A 16634-nucleotide genomic window follows, 5' to 3' on the forward strand; every position below is an offset into this window, starting at 1 on the left:
AAGGTTTAGAAGTCCACCTCATTCCCAACTCCCACTCTAAGTATTGTAGCTCATCCCATATGGACTAAGTTTTGCAAAGAACTGCCAAGCCATTCCTCAACCCAGTTCAGCACTAAGAAGAGCCCTGTGCCCTGATATCATCATCATCATCCAACACTGAGGTAAGGTTTTAATGACTGGCAGGAACTGGCAATTGTGTGATCAGTTTAAATTCCTCCAACCTCCCCGCACCCATTGATTGCTCCACTGCCCTGTTTCCTGTCCTGTATCTGCAAGTCCAAAGGACAAACTTATTACTCATTAGGGAGGCAGAGTACTAAATAGAGTTGACTCATGTTCCACCATCTGTTTTAACAAAAGGTTTATCACCAGTGTCCATTCCACTCTGGAAATCTTCTGGTTCAACAGGTTAATACAGTTTCTTCAGCTTCAAGAACACTAGCCCAGCTGTTCATGTTTAATACTTGGCAATTCTTCCTTCATGGAAGAAGTCTAGATCCAATTACACAGTTTGCATGAAAGATGAGAACTGCAAAATTCAGTTCCAAATGCACATGGTGAGTCTACAATATGAAATAGCATAAAAATTTTGGGGGATCAACTGAACAGGGAAAACCCCAACCTGGCTAGTTCTCATGCCTTCAAAAGCAGGTTTGCATGCAGAAACCAGCAGTGCATTTTTTTTAATAGTGTGGTTAATAGCTGCTACTTCCTGCTCATCAATGGATCTTAGAGGCAAAAATACAGTAGCTGGTTGAAAACTTAGCAACCTAGCCAGTGAAAAATGGAGCAGAACTCCTGGCATTTCTCACCAGGACATGGAAAGTTTGATATGTGCCAAATCCTCTCTTTGGAAGAAAGAGGAACTTCTAGTCTTCACTGCTGTTGATTAACAACTTCTTTATTAGTTGGGAGCTTATTAAATTCTCCCCATCAGAGTTTCTTTCTAGACATTTCTGTTCCAAATCAGCTGATCAAGGATTTCTGGATGCTGTTGTGATCACTGTACATCTCCAGTTTGCCTCAGCTTCTAGTGTACATCTTTTCTTCCTTACAAGTAAATGAATGTATTGGCTCACATGCAATTTTATCAAATGAGAGTATAAAAGAGGAATTATGCCATTACTTCAACATTCCTTTTTATGGAGTGATTTAATCAATATGCATATGGACAGTTACACATCAAATTGTAAGGGAAGACATAAAGGCATGAGCAGAAAGTTACAGCAACCTGCATGTGCACTTTCAGAAATTAATTTTAGAAATTGTCCAGATTAAACCAGAACATGGGCAAAGCTGAACACGGGGGACAATAAAGTAAGAACGTATGAGAATTGAGTTTCTTTTTGCAAATGACGTGAACGTGTGCCAGTCACAGTTTCAAATTCAAATATGAGTAGGAGCACTTTTAAATGTTGGCACATTCCTGAATTTGCAATCACATTCAAAAACATACTCTTAAAAATGTGCACTTCGGAATGTGCATTTTTTTTTTTTTTTTAGGAAAAATGCCTTTTCACGGGTTAGTTAAGGACAGGTGGAGGAAGCACACACTTGTGACAAATAGGCACAGAAATTCACACTTGCCCCTTTCTAATCAGCAAAAACAAAACCCAGGATAAAAGCGAAAATGGGAGTGAGCCCAACCTAGTTTCAAAATGAGAAAATTTGGACAAGCTCAAGTAACTAGTTTTTCCATTCCTTGACTAAAGCAGCAGAAGAGTAACTGCACAGGGGAAAGCCACTTATCCCTACTAATTGATTGAACTAACTGCTTACTTTGAAGCTTGTCTGTGGAGCTCATTTTCTGAGCCACCCCCTTTGAATGCCTTTAGCAGCAGGAGTTCAGTTGTCCTCCAGTTCCCCTTTTGTGCATCTCTTAAAGACATGGGATCCCCGGTCCCTCTTGAAAGTGACAGTTCTAACCAGCCCCATGACTGGGAGCAAATTCCCTTCCCCCAATATGCATGTGAACTGTAGAAGTGGAAGGGGAATTTGCATTTTCTTTCCTCTAGTGTGGAATGGGAATGCATGGGGGGAGGGGGGAGTGTCCATTTTTTTATGGAAGAGATCTTACTCAAAAGAATTGGCCAGCATCACAAACACACTTACCACTGAGTGTGCTTAGAACAATGATCCCTACTGATCCATTTGGAGCTGTGCTTTTCTTTCCTTTTTAAAATTCACTACTACTCTGTAAGATAAAAAGGCAGTAATTGTAATTTTTCTTTGAATTGGAAGCTGTTGTAGCACAATGTACTATAGTTTCTATTTCTTAAACACAGCTGAAAGGCACTAACACCACAGTATTTCCACTGGACCGTAGACTACACTATAAACTGGGGATTTAAAAAAAATGCTTTTGTTAGATAATGTAGTGCATGGGAAATGGCCATGAAAAACAATTGCATTGTGAGGAGACAGTTGACATACCACAAGCTGTCTTTCCCAGGCTGTGTCCTTTGGTAGAGATGCCATGGCTTGAAGTCTAAGCAATTTGCAACTGTTGTGTCTTATCAAAAAGAATGTGCTATTTTGGAATGAGAAAAGAATCTGTTACCTTGGAATGTGAAACAAAGTGACAACAACAAAGATCGTGGCATCTCCCCCCCCCCCCCAAGCCCAAACAGGCCCCCTCCCCCCCCCCCCCCCCCCCCCCAGCACGACTGAGATCGCACCCGTCATCCCTGCAGACGCCTGTCATTCCAGCACGTGCCCATCATCCCGGCGCACTGGGGGGTATGGGGGGGAGAGACAGGTGTGATCGCAGGCGCACTGGGGGAGGAAGAGACGGGTGCAAACAGTGCACTGGGGGAGGGAGAGATGGGCGAGATCTTGGCCATCTCCCCCCTTGCCCCCAGCACGAATGGGGAAATGGCCACAATCGCAGTTGTTTTCATGCAGGGAAGGCATGTGTGATCAGAGGTGCACTCCTGCAGGAAAGATAGGAGGAATCTCCGCCATCTCCCCCACGGCTCTGCTTTGCTGCTCCCATCTTTCCTGCAGCAGCGCACCTCTGATCACGCACGCCTTCCCTGCACGAGCGAACTGCGATCATGGCCATCTCCCCACTGGGGGCGGGGGGAGATGGCTGCAATCTTGGTTGCCACCCAAAGTGGTGTTCGTGACCCAAGTCAAAATTTTTCAGAAATTTTTGTTCGTGACCCAATTTGTTCATGAACCAAGGCGTTCGTGAGCCAAGGTACCACTGCATGTTCTGCAGAACCCCAGGGTTCTGCAAAAGCCTCATAGGGGTTCTGTGAAAAATCTCAAAAATTAAATTTAAAACAGATTTTAAAATAAAACCACACAAGGCCAACTATTCAATTGTCAGAACTGGTTAGATTCAATGTTTCCTTGTACCAAAATAAAAGTTTGTGGTTATATACAATATTTTTGTGCCTAGATAAAGGTTTGATGTTATTATTTAAAATGTTTTTTTCTTTTATTCCAAACCTACTATGTTATGCAACGCACTCAGTCTATAGGAGCAGAATAACATTAGCATGAAAGAAGGAATAACATTGTGAGTTCACAATGCTTAGTAAAAACCAGGGATAGGGTTAGGGTTCCATGGGGAAAGATGTCTTCAAAAAGTTTCCATGACCAAAAAAGTTTGGGAACCACTGGGCTAGAGATATTTGTGATATTTCCACTTCAACAGGGTTCCTACATCCCTCACACCTGCAAATGTGGAGGAGCAGCTATATGTGAGCCAACTTGCAAATTCAACTTAAAGAAGAATTTCCATTTTCTCAGGAACAGCTCATTTGTAACCTGGGGAGTGCCTGTATTGTGCTTCCAAGAAACCATAAAACAGACTTTGGTTTTTGTTAATGGTTTCTAAAGGCCAAATGTACTATACAGCAATAGTACAGCAGGGTTCAAATGGCATTATAAACAGCAGTACAGAAACCGCTGCAGCTTGTTGTGCTGCATGAACCTGCCCATGCTGTGATTTTTCCTTTGTTAAGATTTCACCATCACAAATTCTAAAGAGATTGATTTTTATATGTTCATTTTATTTAAGAAAGGGGAAATGGTTAGCCTTATTAGCACATTACTTCAACTTTTCTAAGTGCTTTGATTATAGTTCCAAAATTGGAAGGCGAAAATTAAGCTTGTGTTCCACACAAATGACATGATTTTCCAAGTGTTATAATTTATTGGTTGCTTCTGGCATGCAAGTACATGTAGTAAGAAATTACTAGCTGAAAAATTCCATGACTCTGATCTTGATTCCTCTGCCAGGGCATGTGCATGAAGAACAGACTATGGGGCCAAACAGAACATTCCCCTGCCCCATCCCCAGTCCCCTGCTTTTGCTTTTTTAGCGGGGGGTGGGGGGACGGCTGCCACCCTGCCAGTTCAGCTAACTATGCAAATTTGCATATTTACCTTATTTTGCTCAACAAATTGACATTTTTACTATTTTACATATTTTATTTTGATGTCTAAGAAGCTTTGGAGAGTATGACAAGATTGCATCAGGCAATTTCATGCAGCTGTTAGCTTATCAGTCATACTAGAAATGCGCTCTTCATTTTGAAATTAAAATTGGGATTCTATACCCAGTGCTATATTCTGAGTTTTCTGCATTCTACCGACACAGGGACAGACCAGTTTACAGTGGTTATCTGAGGGCCATAAAAGCACTTCATTATTCCAACTCATAGGTTCTGCTCTTGTACCTATAACTTAATCACACTTGTGTATATAAGGAATATAGTATCTCTATAGCATTGTTTGAACTGAGTCCTAAATACGTAAGCTCAGGATATAGAAGTATAAATTCATTCTGACCTTATTTACTAGAAACTTGCTTATCAATAAGGTTTTTGGCTTCTCGCTGGACTATACCACTTCCAAGTGCACAACATGAAATGATCCTCTACCTAAAGCAAGCCTAGATAAGAATCCCTTCACATTGAAAACTAGATGTCAAGGAGAAATCTAGAAGCCTCCTTTCTGACATGCTATATTTTAGGATGACCAGGTGCAAAACTGGACAAGGCTCCTGCTCTTTCAAGAGTTGCATTAGACATGTTACACCTGCTGAATTTCTGTCTTGTGACCAACTGCTGAAGGTGCAGGGACCTTGCCCTCTTTTGTATCTGGCCATCCTTGTTTGTGCATGTAGAGACCTGTTTTGTATGGTGCAGACGTTAATCATGGGGGTGCCCCTTCTGCACTCTCAGGCCAATCTAAGAGCCAGTCTGGTGTAGTTGTCCAAATGCTGGAGCTTGATACTAGAGAACTGGGTTCTAGTCCCCACTTGACTATGAAACTCACTGGATGACTTTGGACCAGTCCCTGGATCTCAGTTTAACCTACCTTACAGGGCTGTTGTGGGGATAAAATGGAGAGGAGGATTATGTAAGGCACCTTGGGTTCCTTGCAAGGGGAAAAAGGAGGAATATAAATAAATGCTCAATGTGATTGGACCTTGCATGCTTGGCTGTTTATAATAAATAGCAGAGTTGGGTATCCATATTGAGATGATGGTGATTTATGCTTGGATTCTGTCCCCATCTGAATTCCCCACCCCACCCAAAGGCAAAGAGCAGCTGTAGGAGGAAGCAGGCACATGGATAAGGACCACAATGAGGACTGAGAGTGAAATCCACCTGCCCACCCTGTGTCTGCTTGGATCAGGCCTTCTGAAGCTGTTACTTAGTAAACAAAAACAAAAATTACTAACATGGGCCAGTCAGGGCTTAACACCATGACTAGCTTTGCCCTTTGTAGTCAACGTATTCTCTTGATGTCAATTTTTTAAAGTGTAGACATGTTTTTTCAGTGAAACACTTTTTTAAAACATCTGCATTTTTAAAAGTAAGATGTGCATGAGCATTTGAAAGTGCCAAGATGCTGCCAAAACAAGGAAATGCAGGATGACAGATTGTCTTAAACATTCCTATCTCTATCAAAATGGCCCTGCGTGGCTTGAAATAGATCTAGCATTGGAAGTTACAGTAAAGAGAACAATGCAACTGTCTCCTCCAGCATTGCCACTCAACACCAGTTTCCTAATCAAGCATCCAGAAGAGAGGAATTCCCTTACAGACCACCAAACTGGTAGTGGTGCCACAGAAGGGATGGGAATTCTGCTGAGCTCCCTTAAGGTGCAGCAGCACCTCTTTGAAGAGGCACTTCCTGATGTTGCAATCCTTGTTTCCCACCTACCCTTGCTGGTTGCATGACAGCAATCCCTGTCAGAGGTAAACTGTCCTGGAGGGCAATCCTAGGCATGTTTAGGAAACAATCCACAGTTAACACATGCTTCTTTCTGTCTAAATATGCATTGGCTTCAACTCTTAGTGATGCTAAGACAAAAATATGTCAGTCAAGACTGTGTAATTCTCACTAAGCATGGAGAAAAGGGTCTCAATTGAGCTTCACATAATTCCAAGGCAATTGGCTGCTTAACTGCCAAAAGAGGGTCCATGTCTTGCTCAGATGGTTTGCATTGTTTATTATGATGCTTTTTTAGTTCATGTACAGGGTCCCATGACAGCTGCTTTCTGACAACTGCCAGGCATATTCCTTTCCACTCTTAGGAAGGAATCCTGTGTGATTTCCCATCTCTATCAAAATGGCCCTGTGTGGCCTGAAATAGGTCTAGCATGGAAGTTACAGTAAAGAGAACAATGCAACTGTCTCCTCCAGCATTCAACAAAAACAGACCAGATTCCAATAGAAGTATCCATCTCAGGTACCACCTATTCAAATATTGACGCTTTATAAATTTATAAAATTTATAAACATAGAAATGTTATAATAATAATAATAATAATAATAATAATAATAATAAGGTTCTGATCCACTGCAATATAGGAAGTGAGTATGTATTCTTCAGGAGTTGCAATATCAGTCTTTTAGCTGTCAAAAGGGCATGGAAAATCTATTTATGCTGGCTGCTTGTTAATTTCCATAAAGCATGTAAATGATTTAAAAGAGCATAAATATTAAAAATTGTGAAACATAACCTTCTTGCAAATAGAAGCAACTCCTGGATACTGCCAAACTATATGTCTAAAAGATATAGCTTTATTGCACTCCCAGCAATTAGGTGAATTAGAGAACCCCTTATGAAAGAGATGTTATAGGGACCCAAAGATGAAAAACAAACATTTTCACTAAATAGGATACTGCCTAGGAACCATAGATGTGACAGGTGACTATCCAATGATTAGGTATTTTAGTGCCTGCAGCAGTTTCTCAAATTCCAAACATACCTACAGGTCCAAAAAGATTCAAGTCCTGAACTGCAGTGTGAAGCACGGAGCTAAAAAAAGAGAAGGTATAGTAAAAGTAGCTTCAAATACTGAAAAACTTGCATCCAGTTTATGTTTGCACGGAGCGCTAACACAAAATTCACAGTGAAAAGCAGGTCTAAAGTCAAGAAGTCAGGATCTGCTTTGAAACAGAGGTGTGACAATGACACTATGACTTTCCAATGATATTCCTTCCTTCCCAATGTACATTAAACTGAACAGCTGTACTCTTTAAAACAACTCTGCCCTTCAGTGTTCATCTGGAATCTTCACCCCTGCTTCACAAAAGTCTTGCTTGATATCCAGATATGGGGAAAGAAAGGAGCCAGACTACTCTCCCTCCCATTACTTGGAAATAACAGATGAATCCAATTCTTCCATCAGAAAATAAAATGTTTGTTTTTAATCTCTAAAGTCAATGGTAGTGGTGGGAGAGAAAGCATTTCTGCGTCAGCATCATTGGCATCAATAATGTTTATGTAAAGAGAACAGATGGAGACAAATGAAACTTTTTGTCTGGGATCAACATTATTAAACATTTTAGGAACAACAGAGGAATTGGGGTTTGTTTGTTTTTTTGTGCTTGGGATATAATTCTTAGTCAGAGCTCACACTCAAAGCAAATGCTAAAGCAGGGGTGAGGAAAACTTTCAGAAATTACCGTACTACCCAGGAACTCCCATCATGCCTGGCTGATGGCTACAGCCCAGGCCAAAGAGCCAGCAACAGTGTCTCCACCTAGAGACTAATTTCCCCCAGACCCAGGCAAGAAGTCTTGGAGGTCCCCTGAGTGAACAGCAAGCAGTTTCGACAGGCTCTCCTTATTTCCTTTGGTCACCTACTCCCAAATGCAGATGGTATACTCAGAAAGAAATGTGCGTGCATGCACGTGCCTGTGTGCAAAAGGAAAATGCCAAGTGTTCCTACCCCCTCCAACAGCATGGCACAACATGGCAGATTAAATCATATCATTAAAGATGCAAAGTGAATCCAGGTGGACCATAAGTGATCATCTTGACTATTGGGGACAGGTGAGAGAGGCAGGAAGGTCGGATCTCCATCTTGATTCAAAACTGAGCTACCAGATTGCTGTCTGGGACCAGCAGAAGAGTATCTATTAAGTGGGTCCTAAATCAGCTATAGTGGCTACCAATTGAAGTCCAGGCCTGATTTAAGGTGCTAGTGATGACATATAAATGCTTTAGGGGCTGGCTATCTCCTTCCATATGAGCCTGCCCAGACCTTAAGATCATCTGTAAAGGTTCTCCAAAGAGGTAAAAAGGGCTAGTACAAGGAGAAGGGCCTTTTCTGCTATAGAGTCCCAATTCTGGAACTTGCTTTCCAGAGAGGTATCAAGCCAAAACCTTTTTATTTGCCCAGTTTTTAAATTAACTGACATTTTAATTTTTGTATCAATTACTGGCCATAAGGAATTTTTAGTTGTTGTATTGTTGTTTTTTAAATTATATAAACTGTCATGTGATTATTAATGAATGATGGCATTTAAATAAATAAAATTTATTTAAATAAATTTAAATAAATCTTCAGAAGCAGTATAGCTCTGAAAATGGCTCTGAACAATATAGTATAGCTCTGAACAACCAGCAATGGCCATCATCCTGGTGCCCAAGCAGCTTCTAGAGCAGAGGTCTCAGACTCAACTTACCTGGGGGCCACTGGAAGTAGAATCTGGGTGAGGCTGGGCCGCATCAAGTATTCCACCCCCGCGGTGGTGGTGGGCCACTCATCCTGCAGCCGGCCCGGGCACCACCGGAGCTTTGAAGGCTGCAGGGCCCCTCCCTCATGCCCCGGCGGCTGCGAGTTTGAGACCCCTGTTCTAGAGGGATCTGTATTAGTCATTATTGGAAACTGGGCCCTGGATTAGACAATTTAGAAGTGACCTAGGAAGGCAATTCTGCTGTCCAGGACACTCAGGACACAGTAGGCATCCAAAATCCTTCATATCTCCTGGAGACACCCAGAAAGATTATGTTTTGTCTCCTGTCTCTCGACAAAGTAAGACCCACTCAAGTGCCAAGCAGAGCCTTCACGGTCATGGGGCCTCACAGCATTGTCAGGGAAGCCTGTCATACTTTGGCTTCTACTCCTTGAGTAAAGAATGACAGCAAACATAATGCATCGGGGTTTCTGCTGCTTTTAATTGACTGCTGATGTTTCGAAGAACATAGAAACAGTCAGAAGGGGTCTCCCAGGCCATCTAGTCTGACCTCTGGCACCAGCCGGCTCCACTCACAACATGCCCACCATGTGCACGTCCAGCCTATCCTTGAACACCCTCACCGATGGGGCCTCAGCAACCTCTCGTGGAAGCCCATTCCACACCCTCGGGGTCCTGACTGTCAGGAAGTGCTTCCTGGCATCCAAATGGAACCTTGGTTCCCTGAGCTTGGCTCCGTTGGAGCGTGTCCTGCCTTCCTCTGCAGGGGAGAACAGGTCTCTACCCATCTCCATGTGACACCCCCTCACAAACCTGTATGTCGCCAACATATCCCCTCTGAGTCTCCTCTTCTCCAGGCTGAAGAGACCCAGTTCCCTCAGTCTCACCTCATACCCCATCCCCTGCAAACCGGCCACCAACCTTGTGGCCCTACGCTGCATTGACTCTAACCTGGCTATATATCTCTGCTGCATTTTTACTGCAAGTGTTTTATTGTTGCATTTATGCTACAATTGGGTTTTGCTCCTGCAGGTTGCCTTAGGCAATTTTCATCGGAAAGATGTGCCATGATTCAAAATGAGTAGAGGAAAAGTGAGGGAAATGGTATAGCGCGTGAAATTCAGCTTTCCAAGAATATTGTCTGTGCTTCCATTTAAACCAAAAGACAAATGCCTAACCTTGTTGTGCAGGTATACTTGTAAAGAGACGTGCGCATCTTGTAAATCTAAACATCTGTAAGGCCACAGGTGGCAAAATCCCTCTCCTCTGCTCTAGTTCATGCTGCAACAACTTTCTGCAGAAGTTCCCTCTCTCGCATATGCTCTCAATTTCCCTTCCAGGGCAGTATACCACCACACACTGCTCTCTGCCTCTTGGGCTCCTTTCCCACTGCAGATATTTTAAAGCTGATGAGCAGCAGGTCTCCTGTCTAGCCCACAGCAGCCTACAATAAAAGCAACAGCACAGCAAAGCTAGTTGAGAGCTTTACAGAGAGATTCTCCCCAGTTCAAGGTGGATGTTTCAAGAGCCAGAATGGTCACTAACATTTTGCTGACCAATCTGGAGTAGGGAGAGTAGATTGCCAATGTGGCTCAATGGTAGAGTGCTGAGCTGGGGCTTGGGAGATCTGGGTTCTATTCCCCACTAGGCCAGGCAGTTCGCCCTGGTGACTTTGGGCCAGTTATGTACTCTCACCCTAACCTACCTTACAGTGATGTTGTTGTGAAGAGGAGGAGCAAAACAAACTTGCAAGGCACCTTGCATTCCTTACAAGAGGAAGATAGGTGAGTATAAATCTAAAATTGCAAATGATGAGTATGATAATGGCCCCAGCTGAGTTTGAGCAGCAGCTGCAAAGAGAGACAGAAAGAAAGAACATGGCAGATAAAGGGCCACCCTTAAGGTAGTTGAGAGTCACCAGTGGCCTTTGGGCCTTGCAATGAAGAACAGTGCTCTATGGCATAGAACCATCTCAGGTAAAATGGCACCACTCCTGAGGAAAACAAATAACTGTTTGAGGTATCAGTCTTGCAACCCTCCCTTGCAGGATTTGTCCATCTGAGCTTTATGGCAACTGGGATGCAAGTGTGTGAGTTTAAGACATGTATGCATGAGTAGGAACTCTGACTGAGACTGTGATGGGGTCGAAGTGAGGAGTGGCTTAGTAGGATTATGCTCAAAGTTTAGGAAGCCTTCTGAAACAGCAGCTCAGAAGCCATCTCTTGAGGTAGGGCCTATTCCATTGACCTCCCTGCTCCCCATCTAATTACAGCAATGGTTTACAGCCAACTTAATCATTCAAAATAAACATAAGTGGATTTCAAAGAAAACACACAGAGTCCAACCTCCCAAACCCAGATAACTCCATACAGATTCTTCCTGTCCTTACAATTGGAAAGTGAGCTGTGCATATCAGCAAAATGAACATTGGCTCTGCCATCTGTCTCACCCCTCCTCACTCACTCCCTGTTTGGTTCTGGCTTAGCATGGCACACTCTGCCCTGCAGGAAGGAGGAACCAATCCCCAGGATCTTGAAGAGCTTGCAGAGGAAGAAAGGGAACAACAGAATTTTACACACTAAGCCATGGGTCCTCAAACTACGGCCCGCGCTGCCGTTCACCGCCCGTGCGCACACTTGCTGCATGGGCAGGGAGGTGGTAGCTTGCTCTCTCTGAGATGGTCTCTGAGTGAACGAGCCGCCACTGCTGCCTGCCTCCCGTACGCACGTGCTCACTGCTGCCTTGCAGCACAGGTGGAGAGGTGGTAGCTTGCTTGCTCAGAGATGGTTTTGGACTCGCTGGGAGATCTCTGAATGAGCAAGCCACCCCTGTGTGCACCCGATGCCGCCTCACATGTGCCCAACGGCACCTCACCGGCCCGCACCCCCTGGCATCCCCACCTCACCTGCCCACGACGGTCACTGCAGCCTTTCAACTGGGCCTCTATTCAAAAAGTTTGAGGACCCCTGCACTAGGCTAACAGAAGGAACTGTTATTTCCCAGGTGGAAGAGTCAGTGCTAGCAGGTGGCTTGGGAGTACTCTGGCCGACAGGGTTCCGTTTACTACTCTGCACATCACTTTTCTAACCACAAACCAAGCTTGTGCCACAACTGAAAAATGTGCATTCAGTTATTCTTCTAGATGCATTTGTTTTCTACCAAAGTTAATTGATTTCCATTTATATCCATTTAATAGGTACTTCTTAAGAGTTCAATAGCCCATTCTACCTTCAAGTTATGATGAAATACTTAGGATCTCAATAACTTCTAAGGCTATCAGTTGGTGGAACACATTACTAGGTGGTGGTGGTGATTACTACATTACATTTATAGCACACCTTTCTTCCTCTTACAAGGAACACAATACAAGGTTCTCCTCCTCAACATTTTTATCCTCAAACAAGAACCCTGTGAAGCAGGTTAGGCTGAGAGTCTATGACTAACACAAAGTCACCCAGTCAGTTTCATAGCTCAGTGGGGACTAGAACCCAGATCTCCAGAGTTCTAGTCCAGCACTCTTTATAGCAAGCCCACACTGCCCCTCAGAACTGATATGAAGTGAAAGGGACTGGGGTAGTATTCGTGTGTGTGTACACGTGTGCGTGCATGCATGAGAGAGAGGAGACATGTCCTATATGTCTATGACATATATATGTCTATATATAATATGAATACATGTATCTCTCTCACACACATTCTCATAGAATCATGGAGTAGTAGAGTTGGAAGGGGCCATGAAGGCCATTGAGTCCAACCCCCTGCTGTTGCAGGACACCAAGTTACACCATCCCTCTCAGGTGGCTGTCCAGTTTCTTTTTGGATGTTTCTAGTGTGGGAAAACCCGCCAGCTCTCTAGGAAGCTCTTGAATTTGCTTGAACTCTCTAGAAAAATTTCCTACTTTACACTGGCTTGCTTCACAAAATAAATAAAAATAAAAGCATTTTAAAAAACTAAATGCTATTATCTTTCCCCTTCCTTCACCCTCAATATTTCCAGTTATGGATGGTGATAGGTTTTGAAATTTAAATGTAAGCTTACAGGTTCCTCGCTGAAGGAAGCAAGCCAGGGTATACATGTTGCATAATTTAGTGTTGAATTTAGCCATTATACTGTGACTCTTTCTTTTTCCTAACTGTGCATCATTTGAACTGTACATAGGACACTCCCAAATATGAAAATATGTGGCTTCACCATGATTATCTTTTACCAATTAACTCAAACTGTTCCTGCTCATAATAAAATCAAAGTTGTGGAATATAAAATGTGCTTACCTTGGTTATCAAGCCCAGCTAGCTGTTGGCTAAACACACCAGCCTCTGTTAAGAAGTTGATAGTTCTTGCCATTTGCTCTTGTGCTATTACCTGTATTTTTTCCACCCCACCTCCTCTCCTTGCTTCTACCTTGTCCTGTAGCAACAATTCAACAGTTCAGTACAGCAGAAAGCAATGTAATCACCTGCACTTGATCTCTGGAATTGTGCTTATAAACTAGCAAGAACCAAAAGCAAAACCTGTTGAATACACAGCCTTACACAGAAACATACTTTTTATAATGAGAAATGTTTTAGTTTCCACAGTAAAGTAGTGACATTATTGTTCTTCAAAACATGCATTGCAAAACTTAAAACAGTAAGTTTGGGAATTAAAGCAAATGGTCAATACCAAGCAGCATAAAAATATCAGAAGAATCAAAGAGTTAAAAGCAATCTTAAATTTTACACATGCTTAAAGCCCTGGGGAAATAAGAAAGCATAAGAAAAGGCAAGTCCTCAAGTCTCCATGGAAATGTATTAAATATCCTGATTATCCTTATTTTTCTGAACGATTGTTGCATTTGTTTGCCCAATTGCACCAAATGCATTTTTGCACTTGCATTTATGTGAGGTGCTTGAGGCAAGGAAGGGGTTTCTGAAAGAGCAGTTGCACAGAACGATGTGCTTTACAGCACTACCTTCATTAATAAAAAGCGGGGCCTGCAACAAAATGTTGCAGAATGAATGCTTCTGGTCAGCATTCCAGCCATCATCTCTTCCATGACACTCTAGTCCACGTGACCAACCCACACTATTGTTTAAGCAGCAGCAGCTGAGGCCATGTGGGGAGGTGGGGTCTTCTCTGAGCCATGCGCTACTCAGTTCCCCTTCTGTCATTTCCTGGTTTTTGTTTTGTTTTTGCCACCCACAGTCAGAGAGTGTCCAGTAGCTACTGAATATGCTCAATTCTCAATGGATCCAGTTCTTCCCATACCGCCACTTAGGATTCACACATGCAGCTCCCCCTTTGGGGGTTCATTTTTCATATAGATGAGAATTACATGATTGCAGCACACATAATGAACTTATGCAATACACTGGATCAGGTTGTTATGATGGCACTATCTTTTTAAAGGGGCAATAAATTTACAGAGAAGAGGGCTTGCAGTGGCTATTAGCTCAGATAACTAAATGGAAATTCAGTGTACAGAGGCCATATGCCTTTTGAATATTAAACTGGCTTCTGAGTGCCCAGAATTACCTGGCAGAGTGCTGCTGGAAACAGAAATCTGATCTTGGTCTTAGCAAGAGTGTAGCTCTTATCATCTTTAAGTCTAGCTCTGTCCCACTTCACAGTCATTCTGTTATCACTCACCCCTTTTTGGAGATTTTTCTTCTCTTAAAAATCATGCACACAGGCACCTTCTCAATGCTGCTCTTCCCAAAAGGTGGGAGGGGGAGGGGGAGGGGGAGGGGAGGAGAAGCTACAACTTTCTGACCAAATCATGCTTTTATCTTTTGTCACAATGTTCCATCTAGTGCTTCTGTGGTTTGTATACATTGCAAAAGTGTGGCAGAATTTTCTTTTCTTTCCTCAGCAGAAGGAGAGGTTTTAGACAGGTTGGAGTGGAGGACAGGGAACTTGGTTACATTGGAAGTAGGTTACATTCCTTTTTGAAAACTTAATTTGGCTGCACCACAAGCAACGGCATTGCCTCCCTGCCTAACAATCTTCTATGTTCCTCTATAATGCCTTCTTCTCCCACCAACCAAGGAACATCTTTTTTCAGCCATGTAACTGAAATGATGCCATATCTGCAGCCTTCCTAAACTGTCCCTCCAGATGCTTTGGATTGCAGTTCCCACCATTGCTGAGCACTGGCTATGCCCCTTGCAGCAAATGAAAGTTGTTGGTCCAAAACATTGGGAGGGCATCAGCTTGGGGAAGGCACCCTACTGCTTGTAGCAACAGCCAGTATTTTTAAAGAGAAGGGAAGAAAGTGGCTGCTACTGCAAGTCAGTAATCCCTCTGCTTAAAATGTGTGTAATTTTTCTCCCCCATCCCAACCTGTGCTCAGATTCACACATTCCAAGACAAGACTTTGATCTCAGCTGTAGTTTCCATTGCCTTATTTTGCTTGATTGTCTTTGCAGTTTTCATTCTATTTTATTAGAATTTGTGCTATTGCACCTTAAGTCATCTATCTTATTAGAATCAGTATTGTACTACTCAGTATACTAATATTCTACCACTATTTATTAAATACTTTAAAAACAAGCACAATAAAGACCTTAGTATCCTGGGTGAAGGAACAAAGGTAAAATTAAATGACAGAAGAGAAAAATATAACATTAAAATACTTTGTTAAAAGTACCAGATCTACCCACGTTATAGTTGGGGAAACTTAAAGATTATATTATTATTATTATTATTATTATTATTGGCATGGGAATCACAATGTTTAAGCATTTTGCTATTGATCTGAAAGGTCTTCATGATGAAGGGCTTTTGCATAAGCCAAGCAGATCTGGCCCTGTAAGCTGCCAGGATGAAAGTCCATCTGGGAAATCTAGAGATTAAACATTTTAAAATCCTGGGTGCATTAGAGTGTATAAGGGAATTGGAAATGAAGAGTGGAGGAAGGTCAGTTCCATACACATCAGGTGCCACTTTTCCACAGGGTCAGCTTTACCTACGAGAGCCATCCCACATTTCAGCTTTCAGCAGAAGAATGAGGCTTCTCTACATGAGGCATTTATGGTCATTTTTGTCCAGTGCCTCTCCTTTTTTTCCAGTCATTTTTGCACATTTTTAGAATGAAGATGATGAGTTACTAAATTTCAAACTGTGACAAAGGCATCTTGCACCGTTGAAAATCCACTGTACTGCAGCTGTATCACAGTGGTACTTTGTGCTTGGTCACTGGAATGTATAGGAAGGCAGATAAATTCAGAAACACCATGTAAAGGATGCACTTTTCCTCCAGCAATGAAAACAGAAGAAGCTCAGTAAAGCATCAGGTTAAAGCTTTTCTGCAAAAAAAAAAAAAAAAAGCCTTAGTATGCTTTTAGAACAGGAGTGTTTCTGGTGAAAAAGAACAGCAATGTAGGGAGTCTTCTGTCAAGTCATTATGCCCCAACCTCCACCAAACTGCCCAACAGAGAGATTCTCCCCAGCTCAGAGTGGGTATTTCAAGGGTACCACTGAGCCAAAATGGTCACTATCATATTGCTGCCCAATCCAGAGGGGGAAAAATGGGCAACCAGTGTGGTACAATGGCAAGAGTGCTGGTCTGGGGCTCAGGAGATCTGGGTTTAGCCCCCACTCAGCCATTTAGCTCACTGGATGACTGGGCCAGTCACAGCCTAACTTACCTCAAACGATTGTTGTTGTGTGGATAAACTGGAGAGGCAGAGAACCTTGC

General features: G+C 42.8%; 1 long non-coding RNA gene across 1 annotated transcript; it reads right to left on the reverse strand.

Annotated features, from left to right (window-relative positions):
- Positions 1–15448: 15448 nt before the first annotated feature.
- LOC123033937 lies at positions 15449–16634 on the reverse strand. The gene is made up of 2 exons (XR_006416671.1): positions 16585–16634; positions 15449–16242 (listed from the first exon to the last, which is right to left on the reverse strand). It is a non-coding gene; the product is annotated as an uncharacterized LOC123033937 (long non-coding RNA).

Source organism: Varanus komodoensis, unplaced genomic scaffold (assembly GCF_004798865.1).
Source record: "Varanus komodoensis strain SLA01 unplaced genomic scaffold, ASM479886v1 scaffold69, whole genome shotgun sequence".
NCBI lineage: Eukaryota > Metazoa > Chordata > Lepidosauria > Squamata > Varanidae > Varanus > Varanus komodoensis.